The sequence below is a fragment of the Schistocerca piceifrons genome, chromosome 2 (assembly GCF_021461385.2).
Source record: "Schistocerca piceifrons isolate TAMUIC-IGC-003096 chromosome 2, iqSchPice1.1, whole genome shotgun sequence".
NCBI lineage: Eukaryota > Metazoa > Arthropoda > Insecta > Orthoptera > Acrididae > Schistocerca > Schistocerca piceifrons.
The window spans coordinates 1,019,867,170-1,019,874,434 of NC_060139.1; the positions used below are offsets into that span (position 1 = coordinate 1,019,867,170).

A 7,265-nucleotide genomic window follows, 5' to 3' on the forward strand; every position below is an offset into this window, starting at 1 on the left:
AGCGCTACACAACGCTGCCAACAAAGGAGCAGCCCACTTACAATTTATTTGCCTGCCTGTGGCGCCCAGCTGGTAGCTTAGAAAAGCAAGGTAGATATTATAGAGGCAATGGTCTGAGGACAATAACATTCCTGAATTGGACTGTGCTGACCTCCATACAATGGAACAGTTTTGGGATGAGTTAGAAAGTCGACTTCTCTCCAGACCCCAGCGTCCATCAGTACCTTCTCTGGGTTCAGTTCTTGTGGAAGAACGGGCTGCCATTCCTCCACAGACATTCAGACACTTCATTAAACGTATTCCGAGCAGAGTAAAAGCCGCTATAAAAGAGAAGGTTGGACGCGCATCGTATTAACGTCCATTAATACGTATTTGGATTTTTACCATTTACATATCAAAGTATTACGGAGCACGGCCACCTCAATGTGCCGCATATTTACTAGTTATTTCGGGAGGAAAGGACATACGTCAAACTGTGAGAGTATAAGCCGTTCTAAAAGGAAAACGTGATATAAACATATTCTCTATCATTTCCGCGATGCGGCTGTCTGAAGCTCTTATGGAGGATGACAGTGCAGGTCTACAACTACATGTACATTACAAGGTGGCCCATAAGGAATAATCAGTATTCATGAATATGACACGAACGATCATTTTAAGCATGCTTATACTATTACATGGGAATAATTATTGAATCTTTAAAATTTCCTTCTTGACCGAATTTAAATTACTTGGCAAGAAGGTAATCTGTGTAGATTACAAACTGAAGATCTCCATTTCTGAATAAAAAAAAGTTCCAAGAAATTTTCTTTGATACGGAAAGTAAATTGATAACTTCAGGTTAATAACCTGCACTCTACCTTGTCGATGTGTAACCAAGTTTGAATGGTAGTAGTAATAACGGTGTACGTTTTCACAAAAGCAGAGAATGTAGTGGAAGTCTATGCAATGGAGCTGCCTACTTCGACTACCCTGATACCTGAAAACGTCCTTACTCTTCTCGCATTAGATCCACCGGGGTTTGTCGTTATGCAATGCAGCCTCTTGCTGAGAAGTGATTATCAGTCCCATAGATTTCGTAACTTCAAACAAGAGAGCAAAATTCCTCTTGTTACAGCCTTGACCGCGTACAGGTTCGTCCGCCAAATCAGTTCGCATTAATTTCGATAGAACTAAGCGACGTCTTAGTGGTGTTCGTATCAAATTAGGGGAATCGTCGAAAAAAATAAACAAACGTACCTCAGCACTCATAAACTTTGGTATATTCCCTGAACAATACTTTCCTACTCCATGCTTTCAAAAATAATTAATGATCTGGTCAGTATTCTCACTTCAACTTCCTCAAATTAAGATTTATTCTTATGGCAACCTGCCATAAAGCACCCCAATACAAAGACTTCCTCTTCTACAATTAGATTATAAGAAAAAATTAATTATCCGCTTAAGATTAACATTGCTGTACTCAGAGATTACTTATGAGCGTCTCACAGGCGAATATCGCTCTTTGCCGCCCTTCAGGAATTACTGGTTATTTAATAACCTGAATATTTTATCGCTCAACGAGATAATCGAATAACTATACACATCTATCTTTATTACTGTGATATTACAAGCAATAACTATATACAAGCTATATTCAGAATGATTTCCGTGCTAGGCTACATTTAATTTACCCTTTTTTTTTTTTTTTCAAGTGCGCGCCACAGACATACATTACTAGACTGGCATAGGTGCATCTTTCACTGAAGCCAGATGTTTGGTGAAGTAACAAGGCAGACAGAGGAAGATTGTATGTGGCACTACCGAGATTTTCTGTAATGAAATGAAGTAGGCTTTACGAGGTGGTAAAAATAAGTTCTGTAGCTGAGGAAATATTTTCGTACGCTCCATGACTTTCAGACACATATTGTAGAACTGTGTTATGAGAAGAACGAGTTCCATGTACACACGTTTCAAGCAGACTGTAGTCCCATAAGAACACTCAAATGAATAAAGACACTTGTTATCAATGACAAACACTTATAGGAGCACTTTCATAACGACCATGCTATTCAAAGAAAACCTGAAGTTGACCGAGACTGGCTAAAAACATATCATTAAGGTACATCTCTTGATACTTGAATTATAAAACTCCTAAAAATATACATAACCTACTGCCGGTATTTCAGACAAGACAAACTGTAATGTAATTATTTAGGCCTACATACAGTAACACAGTAAAAAATTCTTAAGATGTTTCTGATTATGCTTGTCAGGGATATGTTCCTTTCCTTGTATCTTCTGTCTGCTATACGAAAACTTACAGCCAAACACGAATCATTTATTGACAGTTATGTCAAAACTCTAAAGACGAATTTGTTACCCACATTTTTACGACTCTTTTATCAGCAAATAAACACCCGTTTAGACGTCCTTGCGCTCGCCGTCATATTGCAGTTCTAAAGCGCTGGCTTCAGTGACACTACTGATTCTGTATACGGTGTTGCCAGTCTAGTGATGTATACCAGCGGTGCACGCACGTATGTGTCTCACTCACCCAGCCTCTTTGACATTTGATTCTAGCTCAGTCCAACTCGTTATTTTCAACCTCTTTGCTCGGGATGTCTCTCTGCCAATAAGCTACCCCGTTGAAAGCGAGAGTTGTTCGTGCTGTGTTGTGCGTGAATTAGTTCGAGGGGCTGAGAGTGTATCAGTCAGAAACATCGGTTATCTGTGTAGGCTTACATACGCTGGCTCAAATGCCACACATCAACACTAATGAAGAGTACACAGGTATGGTGTATGCTTTTGGCTTCCGCGATGGTAATGCTCCTATTGTTGTCGAAGAAACCATCGGCGCTTTCCGACTCGTCGGATTTCTGATCGTAAACTGTTTACTAGAGTTTTCAGCACATCGCGAAACTGGTACTTTTACAAGTTCCCATTGTTGTTCTGAACGTGTGGTTCAACAACCAGTGGAGGAACAACAACATATTGTTTAAACGGTTAAGTGTAGTCTTATCATGACCACTTTGTGTGGCAGGTGTATTTTATGTACCACTATCACTTCGCCACTCACAACCTGCACCCCTTTCGCTAATTTCTGTAGCGAATAACGTGCGGTAAAAACGATTGTTGGCAAGCGTTTATGTGAGCGCGAATCTCTCTGTCATTATCCCTATGATATTTTCGTCAGATAAAGAGGAAGCGTTATATAGAATTTTTTTTTGAGTGTTCTCGCAACCTATGTTCTTCATATTTTAATTGTAAACTGTACTGTACTGTACTGTACTGCACTGTACCTCTCTTGTAACGTCAGCCGCTACAGTTGAGAGGAGTCTCTACATGATACTTCTGCGCTTACTATACGAACCTGTAAGGAAGGCACTGATGTTCTTGGGATTTTCTTTATTTACTGTATCAATTCTAACTGGTAAGGGTCACTTCCTTCATGTGTGGACTACAGTTCCTGAGGATTCTTCCAGTTGCTCTCTATGTGGTATCTACACATAATACGATTAGTTTTATGTGGTTCTTTAAATACCTATGTACACATGCTCCCACTTACTGGATGGAAATAACTGCTTTCAATGCTTAGTCGGCAGTCATGTAATGAAACACTAACGGATCAGACATTTTCTATCCTTTTGGACAGTTATCTTCCTCTCCCCTTCCTGTCCAATAGTGAAGTCAAATTTGAAGTCTTTAGGAAGTGTACTGATTTTTACAGGCTTTTATTAACTTAACATGTTTGAAAGTGTCTTTGTGATGCAAACATTTTAATATTTCGGCTGTTTGCACCCCTTTTCTGTTGGTTAATTACATTACATGTCTTGCTGTGCGACTTGTGGAACGACATTTCTGATTTGCGACAGAATTTCCGTAAATACACAGCAGCGAAGTTCAGCTGGAACCCTAGCAATATCTCTCTGACGATTCTGTTGTTTACAATTCGATTTAATAAATCATCAAGACTGAAATTTGCATCAGAATAACTCTTCCGGGCGATATTATTTTGCAGACGAAAACACAAGCAGCGTCTACTAAAAGCTCTCTCACATTTTAATGAATTTAATAAGCAAGGTCTGTGTCGGCAGGAAATTGCTCTTGACGCCAAATCCAACGGACAATAAAATTTTTTATTAATTCGGCAGGAATTCGCATCAGTAACCCGAATAATCGGACTGTACTTCAATTAAATGCGACTGAGATGTAACTTTTCTGTTTACTAGTTAGCTATCACTTCCTTCAAAGGGCGTCATAAAATGCCGAAAATCTTCCATTTTGCTTGTACTTCTACTTGTATTTTATTGTATCTCACACGTTTACCGCTCACAGATCGTTTAGAACTAGTTCCTGTGTGCAGTAGAACTAAAAGGAAGAAATAAGCAGTATTACGAATCAAATAGTAGTAATTTGTTTTTAGGTTCGATTTACAACCTATTATTTCATTCGTTTCTTATTGTAAATATCAGTTGAATTTGGAAGAGACAATAATCGATAATCCAGTCGCTTGTGAATCGCTATCTTATCAAAAAGGAATCAAGCCGTGGTTTATTGTCAAATTGTGAATGAACTACGAGGTACAGTGGATGACTCCTGATTTCAGCTTGAAACGACAGATATAATTTTGCCCTTTCTAATGAAATATACGCTGCAGCGCATGTGTGCAGGAACTGTCCAAGGCTGTGATCTGACGCCGGCCGCGGTGGTCTAGCGGTTCTGGCGCTGCAGTCCGGAACCGCGGGACTGCTACGGTCGCAGGTTCGAATCCTGCCTCGGGCATGGGTGTGTGTGATGTCCTTAGGTTAGTTAGGTTTAAGTAGTTCTAAGTTATAGGGGACTTATGACCTAAGATGTTGAGTCCCATAGTGCTCAGAGCCATTTTTTTTCGTGATCTGATGAGAGGCTCAAACTTGTCTTCTAGTGGAAATAGTCGAGTGGCAGTTTCGGTGATAGGAAGGTGTTTTTCCACATAATAGCTCTGGTACAAATAGGTGCTTTTGTAGATACCATAAAATTACATAAATCTTTAATTCTTCAGAAGAACCAAAGCTACAGTCACACCTGACCACACTGACAATGTTAATACAGTGACACGAATTAGCAATCATAGCCACGCTGTTTACTGTTGTTAACAATTGCATCAAGAAGGATACGAGAACTTTATGTTAGAAAGAGCAGATAAGCTGTTGGTAGCACAATTAATGGGCTTCATTTCGTTTCAGTGTGACGGATGTTGAGGAACTATGGGCAAAGTTAAACTAATAGCAAGTCGCGCTCTGTAGAAGTACGTGCCGAATAAGTTTCTTTTGTGTTTATTAGTGTGGTATCTAGGAAGCCTGCTTACACGGTTCGCTAGACAAACATTCAAACAGTCGTATTAATGAGTTTTATTACAAAAAGATAAGATACTATACTTAACTTCGCAATTACACAGATGTATCGCAAGCAAAGGGCGACATATAAAATGTTTCAAGTTTAAATATTGCACAACGTGGAAGGCGGCTGCTGGACAAAATCTACAGGTAGCTGATGGAAATGACGATGACTGGGAGACAGACCCAGATTTTTGCTAACGATATTACTGAACAAAAACAACGATCGGGATCTTGAACAGTTGAAGGCTCAGGAAGAACTGTTGGTACAATAGATATAAAAAATTATTTGAAGAAACTACAGATGCAATCCTTAAACAAAGTTGGAAGATGAACCTAAAGCAGCATTTGGCTATGGAGGGAAGTTTGGAGTGCAGAAAGATAGTATGAATCAGTGTGATGTTGGACATGACTATGTTGCAAAAATAGAGAAGCACGTGTCCCAGAAGGATTACAGTGCAGGCTTTGCGGGCAAATTTGGAGTGCACAAGGATCGGGTTGACAAGAGTGTAGAAGGTTGGGAATATAAAGAGAAAATGGAAAAAATGCGTCACAAAGGGTCTACAGCTCTGGATTTGGTGGGAAGTTTGGAATTCAGGCAGATCGACAGGATAAGTCTGCAGCTGGTTGGCATTATGTAGAAAAGATCGAAAAATATGAGTCACAGAAAGATTATGCTAAAGGCTTTGGTGGAAGATTTGGAGTTGAAACTGACAGACACGACAAGTCTGCTTTGGGCTGGGATCATGTAGAAAAGACTGAAAAGCATGCAAGTCAAAAAGATTATGCTGTTGGTTTTGGTGGAAAATTTTTAGTCCAAGCTGACAGGCAAGAGAAGTCAGAAGTTGGTTGGGATCATCATGAAAATCTTCCTCAACATGAAAGCCAACCGGATCATAAACAGGGATTTGGTGGAAAATTTGGACTCCAGACAGCAAGAGTTGATAAATCACCACATGATTTCAGTGCAAAACCAGAAAAAGTTGGAACAAATTATGAAAATTGAAACCAGATGTTGGATCTCTCAGGCCACCCAACACACGGGAGAAGTTCGAAAAAATGGCAAAAAATTGAAGAACCAAAGCAAAATGCTAAAGCATAGCCACGGAGTACTAGTAATCAAATAGTGAAAACTGAAGACTATATTAGAAGTGAAGTAGAGATTTTTAAAACACAGCTGGTGACTCCCTCAGTACATCATGGACAAGAAGAAGAAGAAATTGCAGAACCACCTGACAAAGTGAGGTCACTTACACCAACAGCTACTACTACACAGAATCCACTAATTTCAGATCCAACAGTGACAAACCAGAGCACAGTTGCTGATGAACAGCTGCTACCACCTACAATAGAAGATAATCTGCTATCAGAAAATAAGCAATCTTCTTCTCTATAGACCATCCAAAGTCTGTGCTACATAGAGAGTACAAGCGAAGTGATCTAGCTAATCTTCAAGCTGCTATTGAACTGGGCCGTCACCAGACTGTCGTGGCGCTCATGTCCTCTTCACACAGGGGCCGCTGCTGTCGCTTTGTCTTCCTGGAGGGAAGTCCGGTCAGCGTGCGATTGGCTGACTTCTTCTCACAGCCATCTTTTCTCTCTCATTCCCAACTGGCGTGCCGGCGCTTGACATTACGCCGTAACAATTATTTTCCTATAATCACTCGCATATGAATACCTTGTTCTTCATTTATGAATAGGAGAGTATATTGTAATTTTCCCTTATTAAAATACTGTGCGGGTAATCAAACCTTGGTGTCTGTACATCAATTATTAGTTTTTGATGTCCTCTACCTCTTCGCAAGCTGCTCTTATACAGAAAGCAAGTCATACTAGTCTGGGAATTAAAAGCCTGGCAGTAAGATAGAATACCACACCCTAATGACGCACAATTTGATTACATCTTGG

The 7,265-nt window shown here is 39.9% G+C and overlaps 1 pseudogene; it reads left to right on the forward strand.

Moving 5' to 3' along the window:
- The first annotated feature begins 538 nt into the window (after window positions 1-538).
- On the forward strand, window positions 539-6,753 carry LOC124776083 (annotated as a pseudogene).
- The last annotated feature ends 512 nt before the right edge of the window (window positions 6,754-7,265 follow it).